Genomic DNA, 21,236 nt, shown 5'->3' on the forward strand with positions numbered 1-21,236 from the left:
ACGCTTGGATGGTTGTAGATGACGTCGTGGAAGACATCCGGACAACAAAAGGAAAATTACTGAATGAATCTACCACAACCAACCATCGAGCATTCCAGAATGGACCGGCAAAATCGATGTGTACGCGTTGCCAAGGGGAAGTGGCTCTTGGCCATGCAAAGAATTTCCGCGGTGGTTCTGATTGTTGTTCGGCACACACCATGCAAGAAGAGCACATATTCGTAATCGCGGCATCGATTCCGAACCAAGTACAGTGCTGACGAGCAAGTTGTTTCGTTCTCACTATACCCCAATGTCCTTGGTGGAGAAGCTGTAAGACAGAGGACTGTAACGAACGTGGGACCACGACCCTGGACTGATCATTATCAGAACGCAACAGCAAAACACCACGTCGTACAAAAAGTCTCTCCTTGTGAGCAAAAAATCGGCGAACCAACGGATCCCCGATCCGTGACTTTGACAAGGGCCATTGCGTAGCAACAAAACGCAGAACGGTAGCAAGGACAGGGTCAGCAGCTGTGGCTGTAGCTACACGACGAAAATCAATCGGAAACGATTCGACCACGTCATCGGTTTCCGCATCAACGAACATGCAAGCAAGTTCGGAAGAATCGAATGCTCTATCCTCAGCAACAGGCAAACGGGACAACGCATCGGCGTTTCCGTGCTTAGCAGTGGACCGATGCAAGATATCGTAGCGGTACTGCGAGAGGAAAATAGGCCAGCGAATGAATTTCTGCGCTGTACGTGGAGGTACAGGCTTGTTCGGATGAAAAAGCGATGTCAAAGGTTTGTGGTCTGTGATGATGGTAAAGTGACGACCATACAAGAAATCATGAAACTTTATAACACCAAATACGAGAGCCAATGCTTCTTTCTCGATCTGTGAATAATTTCTTTGCGCAGACGAGAGCAATTTGGACGCAAAGGCAATAGGGCGATCGTGCGATCCATCTTTGTGCGCAAGCACAGCACCGATCCCGAAATCCGATGCATCCACCATCAACAAAAGGGGTCTCTGGGGATCGAATGGCGTAAGGCAAGTATTGGAAAGCAACGCCGATTTCAACTGGCGAAAGGCGCGTTCGCATTCCGTCGTCCAGACGAACGGAACACCTTTACGGCGTAAGCGATGAAGCGGAGCTGAAATGGAATAGACGTGCGGCACATATTTGTTATAATAATTAATTTTTCCCAGCACACTCTGTAGCTGCTTCAAATTCTGCGGCGAAGGCAAGTCTTGTATGGCACGGAGGTGCTCGGGACTGGGATGTATGCCTTGGGCATTGAGTACATGTCCCAGGTAGGGTAAGTCACGAGCAAAAAACACACATTTGGCCTTCCGAAAGCGAAGACCATTGTTCGCAAGACCTGAAATAATGTTCTGAGATTGGCTAAATGTTCTTCTGCCGTCTTTCCGGAGATCACAATATCGTCCAGATAGTTTGCTGCAGTAGGAACCGACGCACAAACAGTTTGTAGATATTGCTGAAACAATGCAGGGGCGGACGCACACCCGAATGGCAGTCGGTTGAATCGATACAAACCAAGATGCGTGTTAACCACCAAAACGCGCTGGGATTCTTCGTCCATCGGTATTTGCAAGTACGCATCTGCTAGGTCCAACTTCGAAAAATATTTACCCGGGCACAGTTTGTCAAAAAGATCTTCTGGGCGGGGTAAAGGAAAAGTTGCAGTCACTAGTTGTGGATTCACTGTTGCCTTGAAGTCCACGCAAAGCCTCAATATTCCCGAAGGTTTTGGCAAAATTACTAAGGGTGATGCCCAGAGAGAAGCCTGCACACGTTCAATTACACCTTCCGATTCCAAATCGTGTAATGTTTTTGCGACCTCATCACGCAATGCGTGGGGAACATTGCGCGCTCTGAAAAATTTCGGTTGCGCGTTGACTTTCAGTTCCAAATGTGCTTTATAGTTCTTAGCGCAACCGAGGCTCGGTGCAAATATGTCTGCAAATTCGTCACATAGACGAGAAACACTGGCTGAAGGCACAGTCTGGTTCACTGATAGGACCTGATTTACTATAGACAACTGAAATAAATCGAAACCAAACAAGTTCACTGCAGAAGAACGAAGGACGTAAAATGACACAAGTTTTGTTCGTCCCTTGCATGTTGCAAGAAGGCTGCACTGTCCTAACACAGGGATCGCTTGTCCTGAATAACTACTTAACTTAACATTTGCGGCACGCAATGGAGGTGTGCCCAGCTGTTTGTACGTGTTGTGATTGATCAGTGAAACTGCAGCTCCGGTATCGTGCTGGAACGGTATCACTTTGCCATTAATGTCCAAGTCTACAAAAAGTTTATTGTCCTGCTGGCGACAAGAGCGACTGTCTCGTGCAACGTGAACTGACACTGGTACGAAATCACTTGCGACTTGACGGGAGTTCCGGCGATGTCGATGCACACTTTTTGTGGGACGAACACAGTCACTGTTAGAGAGAGTGGCACTGGGCGGAGTGGAATGAACTACATGAATTTCCATGGACGAAGTTTCACGAGCCGGAGTATCCTTGGTTCGATTCCGATTCCGGCGCGAAGCAAAGGGCCTGCAATGGTTGTGAGTATCCAATCTGAGCTTTTTCTGGCAAACACTCTGAACATGTCCTTTTTTATTACAGAAAAAGCAAATAGCCTGGTGTGACGGGCAATTCTCACGCGAATGTCTAGTAGCACATTGCGGGCATGACTTTAGCACTGCATTTGCTTGCCTATGCGGCACACGTGGCTGAGAGCCTGGTGGCAGCTGCGTGGACGGGTGTGAGGGCTGTTTACTGTTCCGTGCAGCGCGCCTGGTGGGCCGGTTAATGTGACACACGGCTGGTGAAGTTTCAAATGATCCCTGAGCAAAGTGAAGTGTGTCCTGTCGATTCAATATGTCCATCACTTGTTGACAGGAGGGATTGACTAGTTTCAAAATCTGTTCCCTTATACGAACATCAGAAACGTTCTGTGCAATTGCATCACGTACCATAGTATCTGAATAAGGGAGTCCACATTGACACTCAAAAGCATAATCCCTAATAAGGCCTTGCAAGGTTACAACCCACTCCCTATTAGTCTGACCTGCTGTACGTTTTGTACGAAAGAAGGTATACCTTTTCGCAACTACATTGACTGATTCTTTGAAATATGCATCTAATGCAGACAAAATTTCTTCGTAGGACAGAGTTGCTACGTCGCGTCGGGGAAATAATTTGACTATCACACGGTACATGGTCACTCCGACGGAAAATAATAAGAAAGGCTGCCGCTCGTTACCTTGAATTCTGTAGGCGGCGAGATGGAATCCAAATTTGCGTGACCACTCCGTCCAGCTTTCCAGTGCAGCATCAAAAGGACGAAAAGTTGGTGCAACTGTGTGTGGTGGCTGCGTGAGCGGTGGAGCGGCGGCTGCCGCATCGTTTTGCATTGCACGTTGACCCTGGATGAGCTGTCCAAGGGCATCCAGCAAGGCCTGCGTCTGCTGGTTCTGTAAGCGATAAAATTCGGACAGTACATCTGGAGATTGTGACGAAGCCATTACACAAGTAAATCAGGGTAGTATGGTTACGAACGCGAATTGGCCTTGTCGCCAAATGTTGTGGATTGGCAAGACAGCCAACCCACTATGAGAGGAAGCCGAAAGGCACGCGTTTTAGCTCACGCAGGCTGGCGTGAGGTCTGGAACAGGTCAAGGAAATGAGACTAACAAAAAACGTACGTAGCTGCTGGAATACTTAACTTTAATCCATAATTGGTGAACATCGCTCTTGACGGTACATGTTTTATAGCATCAATAGTAACTGGTAATGGCGCCTTGCCAGGTCGTAGCAAATGACGTAGCTGAAGGCTATGCTAACTATCGTCTCGGCAAATGAGAGCGTATTTTGTCAGTGAACCATCGCTAGCAAAGTCGGCGAGTGCTAGGAAGTCTCTCTAGACCTGCCGTGTGGCGGCGCTCGGTCTGCAATCACTGATAGTGGCGACATGCGGGTCCGACGTATACTACGGACCGCGGCCGATTTAAAGGCTACCACCTAGCATGTGTGGTGTCTGGCGGTGACACCACAGTCTCCATTACACTTGTCTGTCCTCTGCTGGAATACTGCTGCGCGGTCTGGGATCCTTACCAGGTAGGATTGACGGAGGACATCGAAAAAGTGTAAAGAAGGGCATCTCGTTTTGTCTTATCGCGCAGTAGGGGCAGAGTTTCACTGATATGATACGCGAGTTGGAGTGGTAGTCACTGAAACAAAAGCGGTTTTCTTTGCGGCGAGATCTATTTACGAAATTTGAGTCATCAATTTTCTCTTGCGAATGCGAAAATATTTTGTTGACACCCACCTACTTAGGGAGAAATGATCATCATAACAAAATAAGAGAATCAGAGCTCGAACGGAATGATTTAAGTGTTCCCCTTTTTCCCACGCGCCATTCGAGAGTGGAATGTTAGAGAAGTAGTATGAAAATGGTTCGAAGAACCCTCTGCCAGGCACTTAAGTGTGAACTGCAGAGTAACCATGTAGATGTAGATATAGAAATGTGATATCTCCGAGGTTTTCCAGACGCATGGCCTCAAAGAACACCTGATCTGAATCCATATGAATGTTGGCTCTGCAGGTATCTAAAAGAACTCATTTTCCAGTAACATGTTCGGTCTCTATCTCATCTGAATGCCAGTATACAAGAATACGTTGCTCAGATTCCACCGGAAATGTTGCGAGCAACTGTTGATCACGTCGTTTAACGGTAGCACCTCGTCGACGTCTATCGTGTACATATTGAACAAATTTTGTAAGCTCAGGTTAATACTATAATCATTGTTATGCCTTTCTCATTTGTTTGCCCTTTTCTACCCAAGTCCCGATCCTAATTCATTACATATGGAAACACTGCATACGTTTGTCTTGCATACACAGAGCCAGATTTGCATCTGGTGGTCAAAACTGGAACTAATTTGTTTTCCAGCGTAAACCGGTTCAGCATGAACGCATTTTGATATCTACAATGTTTCGCTGTCTTAAGTACAGCCCACACTGGACCTGTGTGAGTAGCTGCACTTTAATTATTATCACTCGGTACAATAGTGAGGAACCGTGTCCTCGTCACATATCGATAGGTGGGATCAGTTGGACAGCGGTGACCGTCGGTATATCTTTGAGCAGCAGTTTACTGTAAACTGGACAGAGTCCATTGAATCCCGCTTGAGCAATATTCTTTGCTATATATGAATTTTTAAGTTTGCGTACTTATATCTCTGCGGCAGTAACGTTATTTCAAAACGCTGACGAATACGTAACGTGGCTCTCGCTCTGTTTACAACGACAGCGTTTAAGTATTAAAATAATAGATGTACATTTGTACACATCCACAAAAGGTTACCATATAAATTGTATGAGTATACTTGAAAATGGTAATCAGCTGAAATTACCTAATAGTGGTATAAATGACAGTGGTTGTGTAACAGACAGGGTAGAAAATGTATTTTTTTTTTTCAAATATCAGATATAAATTAGCAAAAGTTGATAGTCCAGTCATACAGCCGGTTGGATGTATCTTCGTGTTTATAGGGCAGTCGAAGAGCGTGTGGATGGACCAAGAAAGAAAAGAGAAGGGCACGAACCGTCTAGAGTAATTTTCGTAAACTAAACTGAGTTTTCAAAACCAAGCTTACAATGTGTCTAATTAGGAAAGCTTACTCGTGCATTCAGTTTGTACTACCAGTTTTAATTGATGACAGTGGTACATGATTTTTAATGCGAACAGCGTTCAAGAACTATGCGTCAATCAGCAAACAATGGAGAGACGAATGTTGTGAGCTGCAAGAAGAAACAGAAAAATATGCAGTTGTATCAGGAAACGGAACGGAGACGAAGACATAGTAATGACCGTAAGAAAAGTAGATTGGGTGTGAGCAGGACATGTAGTAGCTAGTCTGAAGTTCTGTGCTGAATTCCAGTGGCTAAGAAAAGACGTAAATGGCAAAAGGCAATGTAGATAGTTGTTATAAAACATGGGGGTCTACATCTGAAGCCCGCAATGCACGGAAAAAAAGAGGCCGTTATCCGTAGTAGATGTTAAATGTTTAATGATGATAGTGATATTCATGATAATCATTTGAGAAACACCAGTTTTTTAAAAATCGTAAAAAACAAGTTTGCGTGCGTTAACATTCAGTGTGTTGAAATTTCGTTATCTCCTGTGCATTACGCTAGTGTGATCGTCAGCGAACTGTGAAATTTTGCCCCTTAAGCAGAACTCAACATATGCCTGCCCTGATTTAGAGTCATTCTACCCACACGTTGAAAAGCCGATGCATTTACTTTGTGTTTCTCACTCAGTGCTGGATAGGAAATCCCTTATGATACACAGCACCTCAGGCTATAATTGTAAGTATACTTGTCTGGAAAAAATGGTACGAACTGTGAGCTAGATAATGCTGAAAGGAAAGCTCGTGCCTTTGTCCGACAAGATAACCTCATCTTCCTGTTTCTAGTTTCAGAGAGAAAACCATTTCAAGCTCCGGTAAGCTTACACTTTGCCCGCAGCGTTTGTGGGGTCACGCACCAGATACTGCACGTGTCTGCCCTAGACCGGTATCATCTATCGCTTTTGCAAAGCAAACGCACTTTCCGTCCAGAGCCAAACATTACTTTAAAATTGTTGTTAGCAGCAATTTTCTTAAAACGTAATTAATTTCATACATATACCTGCATCTGCTTATTGCTTGTGAGTTGTTAACGCATTTATGGAAGCTCTTCGGATCCGAATATTATGACTGTAAAGATTTTTCGAAAAAATTGTGGAAAAAATGCTATGTTGAGATCGGTTTCATGATCCCACAGACCAACATTATCGACCGTTCAATAGTGGTGTGACATTCTTGAGCTTATCAGACAAAGGAGACGAATCCTTTGTGCCAGAAAAGAAATAATTATGAGCACCCCAAGCAATGTTTCCACATGAATGATGTTTTATTTACATATAGTACACACAACTGTATGGTCATTCCGCTTTCAATTTAGTGCCTCAGTCGTGTATAGAAATAGACGTGGGGGATGTCATTATGCACTAATGTGATCCACAATACTCTCAGTGTTGATTACAACTCTTAAATGGATGTTGTTGATAACACAGACTATGCTAGACTAACACGTCGTTCCAACGTGCACTACACATTCTGAATGGGAGAAGTATTGTGACCATGATGATTAGGGAAATCGACAAAAGAAAAACATTTTTCCGAGTTCGATGAGAGAAGCAGCAATTGTCGTCCTGCTAGAAATGCACAGCTCCCTCATGTTGTAAGAATGGCAACTTAGTAGGGTGAAAGCCGTTCTGCATGTGTATCTTTTACTACACAGTGTTCCCTTGACTAACATCGGAGATGTATGATGCGATGCTACGTGCAGATTTGCTGATTATAATCATTAATAGTTAGATTGGTAATCGATCCTTTTTCAGGTAAATTGCAGCAGTATTTAGCGTACCTCAGTGTCGCACACACATTATCAATGTATTTATTAAATACCAGTAGAGTCATTTTTCTCTAACTTGAGATAAGCAATTGAAAGATGAAAATTTCATTGCTATCGTAGGAACAGATGCATGTATCGTTCGCTTCACAAGCCTAGTATGCACCTAATTTTTGGGAAGGGGGAGGGGAAGGAAATCAAGAGAAAGTACATACAAAAAATAGTTAAGACAAAGTCACACACAGGAAACAAAAACAGGAGTACACTTACGGATGAAAACAATACACCCTTTTAGAGGTTTTCAACTCACTCAAGATTTGTTCTTCCAACGGTGAGTATGGAGTACATAAAATGATTACATTTACGAATCAACGCCACAAGCGGTTGCGAGGTATCAGGTATAGCCCCTCGCTGAAACACCCATACATGGTGTAGCCTCCATGGCCGGCAATGCAGGCGCTGACTCTGACATCCAGTCGATCGTACACATAGCGAATACTGTCCTGGGGCACGTTATGCCACACCTGCTCGACTTGTTCACGTAGTTTTGTAAGAGTTGTTGATTGACGAATCGCGCAAGTCACTTCTCGACCCGTCATATCCCACTCATGCTCGACTGGAGAAAACACCGGAGGCTGCGCTGGAGAAAAAAATGTGTGGAAATCTTATGGGCCTTAACTGCTAAGGTCATCAGTCCCTAAGCTTACATACATACTGCTTAACCTAAATTATCATAAGGACAAACACACACACCCATGGCCGAGGGAGGACTCGAACCTCCGCCGGGACCAGCCGCACAGTCCATGACTGCAGGGCCCTAGACCGCTCGGCTAATCCCGCGCGGCTGTGCTGGAGAGGGAAGCTGCCGTTCCTATTGCAGGGCACGATGAATTTCATTAGTCGTATTTGTGCGAGCGTTATCCTGTTGGAACAACACATCACCTTCCTGTTGCAAGAACGACAAAAGAACGCGTCTAACAACGTTCTACACGTGCCGAGCTCTGGTTAGAGTCCCCCCAGAAACATTAAGGTGAACGAGAGTTGTAATTTATTCCACCCCAGGCCAGCGTGTCTCGGACGAATGCACTCTGAGACAGAGCTCACTGGGTCTACGTCGTACAGACAAAGGAGCAACACTTGCGTGCAGGCAGAATCTGCTTTACTTGCTGAAGACCAAGGCGCGCCATTCTATTTCCAAGTGATCTCTGGCGGCAGAAGAATGCTGAAGATTAGATGGGTAGATCACATAACTAATGAGGAAGTATTGAATAGGATTGGGGAGAAGAGAAGTTTGTGGCACAACTTGACGAGAAGAAGGGATCGGTTGGTAGGACATGTTCTGAAACATCAAGGGATTTAGTATTAGAGGGCAGCGTGGAGGGTAAAAATCGTAGAGGGAGACCAAGAGATGAATACAATAAGCAGATTCAGAAGGATGTAGGTTGCAGTAGGTACTGGGAGGTGAAGAAGCTTGCACAGGATAGAGTAGCATGGAGAGATGCATCAAACCAGTCTCAGGACTGAAGACCACAACAGCAACAACAACAACTGCTTGCTCAATACACAGATTTAATAACATTTGGGAGAGGCTACAAACCTGTCTCACTCCCTTCCCAACCACTGCTTCTGTTTCGTGCCTCTCGACTCTTATAACTGCCATCCAGTTTCTGTACAAATTGAAAATAGCGTTTCGATACCTCTATTTTACCCCTGCCACCTTTAGAATTTGAAAGAGAGTATTCCAGACAACATTGTCAAAAGCTTTCTCTAAGTCTACAAGTGCTAGAAACGTAGATTTGCCCTTCTTTAATCTTTCTTCTAAGATAAGTCGTAAGGTCAATATTGCCTCACGTGCTCCATCATTCCTACGGAATCCAAACTGATCTTCCCCGAGGGCGGCTTCTACCAGTTTTTCCATTCTTTTGTATAGAATTCGTGTTAGTATTTTGCAGCTGTGACTTATTAAACTGATAGTTCGGTAATTTTCACATTTGTTAACACCTGCTTTCTTTGGGATTGGAATTATTATATTCTTCTTGAAGTCTGAGGGAATTTCGCCTGTCTCATACATCTTGCTCACCAGATGGTAGAGTTTTGTCAGGACTGGCTCTCCCAAGGCCATCAGTAGTTCTAATGGAATGTTGTCTACTCCCGGGGCCTTGTTTCGACTCAGGTCTTTCAGTGTTTTGCCAACCTCTTCACGCAGTATCTTATCTCCCATTTCATCTTCGTCCTCAAGTACATCGCCCTTGTATAGACCCTCTATATACCCCTTCCGCCTTTTTGCTTTCCCTTCTTTGCTTAGAACTGGGTTTTGATCTTTGCTCTTGATATTCATACAAGTGGCTCTCTTTTCTCCAAAGGTCTCTTTAATTTTCCTGTAGGCAGTATCTATCTTGCCCCTAATGAGATAAGCCTCTACATATTTACATTTGTCATCTAGCCATCCCCGCTTAGCCATTTTGCACTTCCTGTCGATCTGATTTTTGAGACGTTTGTATTCCTTTTTGCCTGCTTCAATTACTGCATTTGTATATTCTCTCCTTTCATCAATTAAATTCAATATATCTTCTGTTACCCAAGGATTTCTACTAGCCCTCGTCTTTTTACCTACTTGATCCTCTACTGCCTTCACTACTTCATCCCTCAGAGCTACCCATTCTTCTTCTACTGTACTTCTTTCCCTCATTCTTGTCAATCGTTCCCTAATGCTCTCCCTGAAGCTCTCTACAACCTCTGGTTTAGTCAGTTTATCCAGGTCCCATCTCCTTAAATTCCCACCTTTTTGCAGTTTCTTCATTTCTAATCTACAGCTCATAACCAATAGATTGTGGTCAGAGTCCACGTCTGCCCCTGGAAATGTCTTACAATTTAAAACCTGCTTCCTAAATCTCTGTCTTACCATTATATAATCTATCGGATACCTTCTAGTATCTCCAGGATTCTTCCACGCGTACAACCTTCTCTTATGATTCTTGAACCAAGTGTTAGCTATGATTAAGTTATGCTCTGTGCAAAATTCTACCAAGCGGCTTCCTCTTTCATTTCTTACCCCCAATCCATATTCACCTACTGTCTTTCCTTCTCTCCCTTTTCCTATTCTCGAATTCCAGTCTCCCTTCACTACCTTCTTTTATCTCATCATACATTTCATCAATTTCATCATCATCTGCAGAGCTAGTTGGCATATAAACTTGTACTACTCTAGTAGGCATGGGCTTCATGTCATCTTGGCCACAATAATGCGTTCACTATGCTGTTTGTAGTAGCTTACCCGCACTCCTATTTTTTAATTCATTATTAAACCTACTCCTGCATTACCCCTATTTGATTTTGTATTTATAACTCTGTATTAACCTGACCAAAAGTCTTGTTCCTCCTGCCACCGAACTTCACTAATTCCCACTAAATCTAATTTTAACCTATACATTTCCCTTTTTAAATTTTCTAACCTACCTGCCCGATGAAGGGTACTGACATTCCACGCTCTGATACGTAAAATGGCAGTTTTCTTTCTCCTGATAACGACGTCCTCTTGAGTAGTCCCGCCCGGAGATCCGGATGGGGGACTATTTTACCTCTGGAATAGTTTACCCAAGAGGACGTCATCATCATTTAACCATACAGTAAAGCTGCATGCCCTCGGGAAAAATTACGGCTTTAGTTTCCCCTTACTTTCAGCCGTTCGCTGTACCAGCACAGCAAGGCGGTTTTGGTTAGTGTTACAAGGCCAGATCAGTCAATCATCCAGACTGTTGCCCCTGCAACTATTGAAAAGGCTGCTGCCCCTCTTCAGGAACCACACGTTTATCTGGCGTCTCAACAGATACCCCTCCGTTGTGGTTGGATGTACGGTACGGCCATCTGTATCGCTGAGGCACACAAGCCTCCCCACCAACGGCAAAACGGCAAGGTTCATGGTTCATGGAGGGGGCGGGCGACAAATAAAAGGTTTCACTAAATTAAGAAATGTTCCACGACTGAAGGCCTTAATAACAACAAATTCAAAACTATTTCTCGGCTGAAAGCCCCAATAGTGATCATTTAAAAATTGTTTCACGGCTCAAGGCCTGAAAGCAATCTTTTAAGAACCAGTTAACTTCTTCAACTTGCAATAACAGATATTAAAATATTTTTAAAAGAACAACCAGCAAACTCTCACTGCTAGAATACAGTTGTCTAATTAAAATTTTAAGACAACTAACACTCAAGGCTGAAGGCCTTAATGACAACAAATTCAAACTACTTCTGGCTGAAGGCTCCAATAGGAATAATTGAAAAACTGTTTCACGGCCGAAGACCTGACTAGCAATCCTTTAAGAACCAGTTAAACATCATCAGACTTGAAATTACAGTTATTAATTTAAAAAAACATCAAATCTGACCAAACCAAGGGGGAAGGGGGGGCACAGATGTTGCTCCAAGTATCGACCTGGAAAAGTCCCTCAAAACTTCGCTAGCGATGAGACAGGCAGCCAAGAGTTATTCACTTCACGAGATAATAACTCAGACTAGTGGCAGTTTAAACGCATGACCAATAATCATTTGCCGAATCTACCTAATGTCTGGTGACCAATGCAGCGATGGAATAACACACCCAAGCCGGAACCGGCAGTCGGCAATACGTGTTTAGAGCATCCGGAAGCAGAAAGGAACCACTACTACCTGAGCAGGAAAAAAACTAAAAAAAACACCACCCGGCCTACAAAAATGGCTCTGAGCACTATGGGACTCAACATCTGAGGTCATCAGTCCCCTAGAACTTAGGACTACTTAAACATAACTAACCTAAGGACATCACACACATCCATGCCCCAGGCAGCATTCGAACCTGCGACCGTAGCGGTCTCTCGGTTCCGGACTGTAGCGCCTAGAACCGCACGGTACGGAACCGCGAGACCTCTACCGGAGCAGGTTCGAATCCTGCCTCGGGCATGGATGTGTGTAGCGGCCGGCCCACAAATCAAGGAATCTGTCGACCTACACGCCTTACCGGGCAGCAGCGGTAAGGCAAGGAAAAGTTCACTGCCGTAACATACACTACGCTTCGGGGCAGGTAACTAGGGTGTTAGCGGCCACTAGGCAGGAAAAATACCACTGGTTGAACTTCACAAATAATAACATATAGAATGCAACAATTAATAATAAGAAGTGGAGCGATGTCTCACAATGGTGGAGGTTTCAATACTTAATTAAGGTCCACTCAACTTAAACTTCCTGGTCCGGTTGACAACGAGATGGTATCCCTCGCGACTACAGCCCTTCCATCGGGCAGTGCATGCGTGCCGCCAGTGGTCTCGGTCTGTTCTCGCGCTGCGCAGACCTGCCTGCTCGTCTGTCCCCGACCGAACAGCCGACTCACACGGTACGGAAACACCTCAACGTCGCCCTAAAGATAGTACCACCGTTATTAGATATCGATAACCGCCGCTGCTGCCACGAGCAGACAGACAACGCTTGCAAACGGAGTGGCGCCAATGAACACAAGAAGAAGATGACAGCCGGCCGGAGTGGCCGAGCGTTTAAAGGCACTACAGTCTGGAACCGCAAGACCGCTACGGTCGCAGGTTCGAATCCTGCCTCGGGCATGGATGTGTGTGATGTCCTTAGGCTAGTTAGGTTTAAGTAGTTATGAGTTCTAGGGGACTTATGACCACAGCAGTTGAGTCCCATAGTGCTCAGAGTCATTTTGAAGAAGATGACAACCATAACTATACCAACTAAACGATTCCAACCTAGCAACGGCACCAACGCGAGCCGCAACACGGCTCAGACCAGTAACATACCCATATATTCTAACGCTGAAAACTAATAGTGGTGGCTTTCAGTCAATTATTTTTTTATATGTCCTTAGCAAAAGATCAATGGGGCTCAGTAGCTTTGTAGTAAAATGCCAGAGTACAAATCCAAAGGTTTAGAGTTTGATAAGCGGTCGGTTTTACGATTTTTATTCGTCACTTGTCACTTCTGCCACATCTGGAAATGTTTACTGATGTAAAAAATGTCGAGTTGCACCGTGGTTCAGAATCCACGTTAAACAGTAAGCCCCAATATACAATGACGGAAAAAAAACACCGAAAGACAATTAATGTAAAGCAATGGAATTTCGGGAATACATTTGCATCGGTAACATATTTAAGTGATTAACATCGGAAGATGACAGGCTAATGTAACTGCAAGATAAGCCATTGCAAATGTAAAATGCTAGTACATTAATAACCGATGCAAGCGCCAGACTGTTGAATGCAAGCATACAAACGTGCATGCACTGTGTTGCACAGGTGCCAGATGCTCAGTTTGTGGGTTGGAGTTCCATGTCTGTTTCACATGGTCGGTCGATACTGGGACGGTTAACTTTGTTTATGGATGACGCTGGAGTCTTCTATCGGTGATGTGCTATATGTGCTTGACTGGAGACAGATTCGGTGATCTAGCAGACCAATGCAACATGTCGACACTCCGTAGAGCATGTTGGGTTAGAACAGTGGTATGCGCGCGAGCGTTATCCTGGTGGGAAAAAATCTGCTGGAATACTGTTCATGAATGACAGTGTAGCAGGTCGAATCAGCAGATTGACGTACAGTTTTGCAGCCAGGACGTGTGGGATAACTATGAGAGTGCTCTTGGTGTCACACGAAATCGCACACCAGATTATATAACTCCGGGTGTATGTGCAGTGTGTCTAGCACTCAGACAGGTCGGTTGTGGGCCCTCAATTCACCTCGTTGTAACCAACGCAGGACCATATCTGCCACCGAGGCACAAACAGGTTTCATCAAACAACACGACATCCCTCCAACCTGCCCTCCACTGAGCTCTCGCTTGACGCCATTGAAGTCGCAAATGGCGGTAGTTTGGGGTCGGTGCAATGCACTGTACAGGGCACCCGGCTCGGAGCTGTCCTTGAAGTAACCGGTTCTTTGTGTCATTGTGGTGCCAAGCTTTGCTCAATATCTTGCTGCAGATGCCGTACAAAGCGCCGAAGCCATACGCCGAACTATAGTATTCCCTATCGGTAGTACCACTTGACTCTGGAGTCCAGTCTTCTTGCGACTGTACATTCTCATGACCAAAGCTACCAGAAATGGTGTACAGTGGTTACATTCCTGCCAAATCTTCCCACAACATCGCAGCAGGAACATCCAGCTTCTCGCAGCCCTATTACACGACCTCGTTCAAACTCAGTGAGGTGTTGATAATGGTGTCGCCTGAAAGGCATTCTTCACAAACATCGACTCACCACGTCCAAAGGTAACTAACGCTCACGACCGTTACGGCGTGTACTTAAAGCAAATCTGATTTTCATCTTAGTGGTGCTACTAGCGCCACTCTTATATGACAGAAGCAAAATTTTAACACACATCAACTTTAAGTTGTATAAACACGCTTACCATCTTCCGTTTGTGTCGCAGAACTCTTTCTTGGTTCTGCGATTTTATTTCCGTCAGTGTGAATGGCTGCATCTTTGGACATGCATGCATGCATGTCCAAAGGAACTTTGCATCGTAATCAGAACAACACAGGAACTGCAATATTGCATTTATCTGCCGATACCGGGCAAGCAACTTTAAAGTACAACGTCTGACCTGTACGAGAATATACGTAATGGATGTATGAGTAAAGGTTGTAGACGCATGGTTGACGACATACGGAAGTTTGGGTCTGGCTGTGAGTCGAGCGGGGAGAGCCAAATGGTGCCGGCACGGTAGCTCAGCGTGTTCGGTCAGAGTGTTAGCTAACCTCTGTAATAAAATAACTAAGTGAACGGATCAACGAAGAACCTGAACGGGTGTCATCAGACGTCCGCCCCCAACAAATTCAACGAACAATATAGCGCAAAATGAGATTTAAACAATATGAGATTAAAAAAAAAGTGGTAAGGCGATCGCTCGCGATAAGCGGTAAATCTGGGTTCGATTCCCGATCCGGCACAAATTTTCATCTTTCTACAGCTGATGGTAGTCCTTATTCGCAATTGCGAATTCTTTTTAAATTAAATTAAGGATGTTGTAATACAATGCAATGAATAAAAGAAAAACGAGATTAAAAACAATCAGTAAATATTTGCGGTCGTGTCGCATATTGCTTAATGCATTTAAATATAAGCACAGTTACTATTCCAGAATGAGATTTCTACTCTGCAGCGGAGTGTGCGCTGATATGAAACTTCCTGGCAGATTAGAACTGTGTGCCCGACCGAGACTCGAACTCGGGACCTCGCAGGAGAGCTTCTGTAAAGTTTGGAAGGTAGGTGACAAGGTACTGGCAGAAGTAAAGCTGTGAGCACCGGGCGTGAGTCGTGCTTCGGTAGCTCAGTTGGTAGAGCACTTGCCCGCGAAAGGCAAAGGTCCCGAGCTCGAGTCTCGGTCCGGCACACAGTTTTAATCTGCCAGGAAGTTTCACAGTTACTATTATTAGTCAATTAATCTTCTTCTTACACACAACACAACAACATTTTGTCACTCAATTACAGTGTCACAACTTTGGGTTCGGTGGCAGCACTCTGAAACAGAGAACAGTCGACCTGAAGTGTTGCGAATGGCGTCCACTTCTAAGACCGGGGCACATAACATACTAATTTGTGTGGGTTACCAATCAATACTGAGATTGTTATACATGCGGCCAGAGATGCCGCCCTTCAAAGTCATTGTTGGTTTTCGATCAAAAAATTTGACGAGCACTGGTTTGGAAGGTATCAGGCTTCTATCGCTACTGAGTTTGCTGGAATACGCTAATATAAGTGCAGCAATGCGTTGAAGAGTGTTCTACATTAACAGAGACGCTATTGCATTGATATGCATATTAAAAGAGAACAAGGTTCTGTCATTGAAATTAAAACATGGGATTTGGCCTAAAAAGGCTTTTCAAACACCACGGCAAATTAAAGCTTGGATCTGACTCAAAATTAGTTTTTTCCCTTATAGCCATTACTGAACTTCGTGCTTAAACAGATTTTTATTGGTACGTACATAGAGTCATTGGGCAGAACTGCTGTGAAATTTGATGCCAGTGTGACGTCGTGAGCGCACTTTAAATCTGCAGCTCACATGAACTTCTGAGCTCTGGCCTTTCTTTTAGCATGTATCAGCACCTCGCTGTTTGAAGCATGGTCGAGCCAGAGCGTGACACAGTTTGACACCCTCTCCGCTTTTGCACCATTACAGAGGAAGGCTGTGGGCTCCTTTGAGCCAAATTTCAAACTTCTACTTCGTAATGGGGGGAACGACTGGGTTTCCAAAAACTGAACATTTTATTCTTCTGTGCTGTGTACATATTCATTCTGGTGAAAGGATGGGGATCCATGACATAAGGCTGCCGAATATAACAACTATGTCTTACTGCGACGTCCTATTTAGCATTTGCTGTAAAGGTAACCTCAATTTATTCGCATTGTGACTTATTCTACGGCAGGGCCAGCCAAATGCTGCACACTGTGAAAAAGTGCGCAGGTGGGATAAAGGTGCGAACGTCTCAGCCAGCAGGCAAAGCGAAACAGCGACATCTGTGACCAAACACGTACACCAAATAAGGAGCGACGGTTCCGCTTCCTTGCTTACTCGGTAACCTGGCGACGTTAACCTTACGTGAGACGTACTGAGAATTGGCGGCTATTGCAAAAAAAAACAAGGAACGGGAGATCTGTGTTCTCAGTCATTTAAACACGAGTGGGAACCGCAATTCTTCTTTCAGCACTAGGTGAAAACTCACAGTGCTTACTGTGCCTCAGAATAGGAGGAAGCCATTGCAAGTTCACGACTGAAAATCACTACAACTCATTTCATAAGGACGAGTGTAGTGTACTGAAAAGTGAAGAACGGCAAGCCAAATTAAGTGTGCTTAAGAAAATGGGCGAGACATATCAACAAGATTTTAATGTAGATAATAATAATTGACACCGCTTGAACTCTACGTTTCTTGTGTTACATTCGTATCTATTTTACTGTACGACGTATTATTTTCAGTTTTCCAGAATGTCAATGACAGTATACCTGCGCTACCAGCAATTTTCAAAACTGCGTTAAGAACAGTAAGATCCGGGAAATCAGTTTTCGAAGGGAGGCTTATAAAGACTGTTTCACTGATGCTGTAGAACTTTTTCAAAAAACCGGACTTTCCAAACGGTGACACGACGTATAAGTGTTGTGGAGCAGTGTGCACAGGCAGTTAATAAATAAGGCTAAGGATTCTGTTGCTTCCTCTGTTGCGTTGGATGAAACAACAGGTCTTGCAGATACAGCTCAGGTAGTGATACACTTACGAGATGTCGATAACGTTTTGGGCTTATTGCCTTTGAAAGGGACTACAACAGGTGTAGACTAACTCCCAGCTGTCGAGCAAGCGCTTGATGGTGTCGATATGGATTGGGACTGGTTATAATCTCAGTGGCCATGGATGGTGCACCGGCTATGCGAGGCCATAGAGAGGACTCATAGCACTGATGCGCAAAATTCTAGGATCCACTGAAGAGACATTGTGTGAAATTCGCTGCATTCTACATCGAGAGGCGCTTTTTGTAAAATCAGTAACGTTAGAAAACGTCACGCAAATTGTTGTGCATACTGTAAGTTCTTGGAGAAATTAGGAGAAGTGTACGGCGACACACCTTACTATACCGAAGTACGCTGACTCAGTCGAGGTTAAGTGCTGAAAAAGATTTTTTTAATTTGCGTTTGGCCGTAGTACATTTCTCACATAAGTACAGAAAGAGTGAACCGAAATTAGAGGACCCCTGCTAGATATGAGAACTTGCATTTCTCGCGGACACTACGTCTCACGTGAACAGCCTGAACGTCAGCTTGCAAGATGAAAATAATTTAATTTCTGATACACTGGAAAAAGTAAATGCTTTTGAAAGGAAGGTTGCTCTCTGGGAGAGCCAACTTCTGTCTGAAAACACTGCACATTTCCCTACCCTTGGTTTGGTCCACGAAAGTGCTACATTTCAAGAATACGTGTAAATAATTGTAAAAAATTAAGGAACAATCTCGAGCACGATTTGTAGATGTTGAGAGTGTCTCCTATCATTCGTTGTTTCTCACGGTCGTTTTCAGCATCTGTCGAAGATCATCCGAATCGTGTACAGATGGAACTGATCGACCAGCAGTGCAATATACGGCTGAAGTACAAGTTGCTTGCAATTCTTTCTTTCTTTCTTTCTTTCTTTCGCTTACGCCATAGTCCCGCAGCGATCGCAGGGTCGGCGTGGTTACAACGGATTTGGCAATGTTAGTGTTGGGGATAGACAGATGCCTTCCTCCCGCCACCCCATACCCCCCAGGACGGAATCAGTGTACCCCAACTGTCAGCATCGAGTGTAAATCGTGAAATAGTGCGGACGCGTTTCAAATGTCTGCGACGCGTGTAACTGAGGCGGAACGTGGGGACCAGCCCGGCATTCACCTAGCGGGATGTGGAAAACCGCATCCAGGCTGGCCGGCACACCGGCTCTCGTCGTTAATCCGCCGGGGGGATTCGATCCGGGGCCGGCGCGCCTACCAGAGTCCAGGAAGCAGCGCGTTAGCGCTCTCGGCTACCCTGGCGGGTCTACAAGTTTCTTGCAATATGAAGTACAAAAGAATTCTACGAAAACATTCGACAAGAAGAATTTCCACGCTCGCATCATAAAGCTGCGAGAGTTCTGTCCATAATCGGGCGGGTGCGTGAAAGATGGAAGATTTTTCTTCATAATGATAATATATAAATTAAAGTTTCGATCGAGTATTGGTGACGAAAATTCTCGCAACTGCTTGCATTTGTCAGTGTGGCGTGCTTTGTGCCCGACGTTGACCTCATCGTTTCTCATCACCAATGATAAACATGTTTCGGATTTCTTTCTTTTTCTAGTTTAAAATTGTTATTTACTAACTGTGCCTCATCCCGCTCCACGTTACATAGTCGAACATTGTTATATGAAAAATTTAATGTTAAATCAGTTGTTCAAGATACCCTTACATCCTTAAGCATTATCCCTTAATTATTGAGAGACATAGCTGATACCCTTGCCAAGAAGGAAATTTAGGTAGCTAAAGTGATCGTAAAACCAATCCGGCACATTTACGCACCATTTCTTTTTATGTTTTTTAGAACCGTGACGTTTGTTGACAGGGAGAAGGAATAACAATATAACTTCCCATGACTGCATTGCACACTGGAAAAAGATCACGAGAGTGCCCTAGGTACAGTGTATCCTAGCTAGTGAGTAAAGCGAAGCGGCGACCTCTGTGCTTTGAGACACGTACTAAATGGGCTGTGACGGTTCCTTTTTCAGCTTAGCACATGTGCAGAATGTCTGGTCAGTCCTGATTTACGGTAAACTTTTACTATCCTACATAACACGGGTAGCATTAGCTCCGTATCACTTTGCACGTGCTGGTGCGGTGACCAGTGGAACAAATGGCATTTCTAAGTGGTCGGAAGGAATTACGCTGATGAACTGAAGTCAGTCCCAGTCACAGCAAGGTCATCGTAAGTGTACAAGATCAGTTGGTTGGGTTGTTTGCGGGGTGAGACCAAACAGCGAGGTCATCGGTCTCATCGGATTAGGGAAGGAAGTCGGCCGTGCCCTTTCGTAGGAACCATTCCGGCATTTACCTGGAGCGATTCAGGGAAATCACGGAAAACCTAAATCAGGATGGCTGGACGCGGGATTGAACCGTCGTCCTCCCGAATGCGAGTCCAGTGTGCTAACCACTGCGCCACCTCGCTCGGTTGTACAAGATCAGTCCACAATGAATAACAAAAGACAGTCGTACAACAAACAATAGTCAGACACCCTATCAGGCCGGCTGTTGCGACCGAGCGGTTCTAGACGCTTCAGTCCGGAACTGCGCTGCTGCTATGGTCTCAGGTTCGATTCCTGCCTCGGGCATGGATGTGTGTGATGTCCTTAGGTTAGTTACGTTTAAGTAGTACTAAGTCCAGGGGACAGATGACGTCAGATGTTAAGTCCCACAGTGCTCAGAGCCATTTGATCAATTATTGAACTTTATCAGATGGCACGGTCCGGAGACTTCAAGAGGTCACAGCCAAGTGGTTGTACGTGACCGCATGCGCTTAGACATCTCCGCCGGAGGGCGCGCGCATCGCACCCTCTGCTTGCACTGCCTGTGGTACCGCAGTATTTCGCGCTTCGATTACATGGGGCTCCCAGACACGCATTTCGTAAATCAATTTCTCAGTACCGCTTCTGGTTGGTCGTGTAAACACTCCGATATCGACTCTGGAAGTGCGCTTGTAACCACCTGATTTCTTTTTCCACAATCGATTTTCGCTCCCATGTAAACGCACAACCATTTTTAAACGTGCTTGGGTTTCAGATTACGTCTTGCTTTTAAACGTTTTCGGCTAATTTGGAGTGCACTGAAGGGGAAGACTTTTCTTATACATATGGCTCGCGCTCCGTGTACCGGAGTGGTGAACATAGACCTGCGATGCGCTGGATGGTGGCCGCTACCGTCTTGTAGGTAGTGGTCCGTGTGTGTCCCAGTGTGCGATCGCTTCCGGAGGCTCACTCGTTATGCCGTCGGCAGAGGAGTCCGCGGTCCAGCGCCTATAGAAGAACATACTACGACATAAACCCGACACTTCTCCTAAAGATGCAGGATAGAAAACTTGTCGGAACGTTGTGACAATCCGACACCGCTACTAGGCTGATAACACGAGGCTTCACAAATTACATTCGCCGAGAAAGCCTGCAATCCCATACGACACACAATAGCGAAAAGAAAGAGAACTCTTTAGTAAAGCCGAGCAAGTG

At 44.9% G+C, this 21,236-nt stretch overlaps 1 protein-coding gene across 1 annotated transcript in view; it reads left to right on the top strand.

Annotated features, from left to right (window-relative positions):
• LOC124595971 (thyrotropin receptor-like) overlaps nucleotides 1-21,236 on the top strand; it is a gene marked incomplete at its 5' end in the record, with an annotated part of 363,740 nt that overhangs the window by 188,834 nt on the left and 153,670 nt on the right. The window lies entirely within an intron of this gene.

Source organism: Schistocerca americana, chromosome 1 (genome assembly GCF_021461395.2).
Source record: "Schistocerca americana isolate TAMUIC-IGC-003095 chromosome 1, iqSchAmer2.1, whole genome shotgun sequence".
Classification (NCBI taxonomy): Eukaryota; Metazoa; Arthropoda; class Insecta; order Orthoptera; family Acrididae; genus Schistocerca; species Schistocerca americana.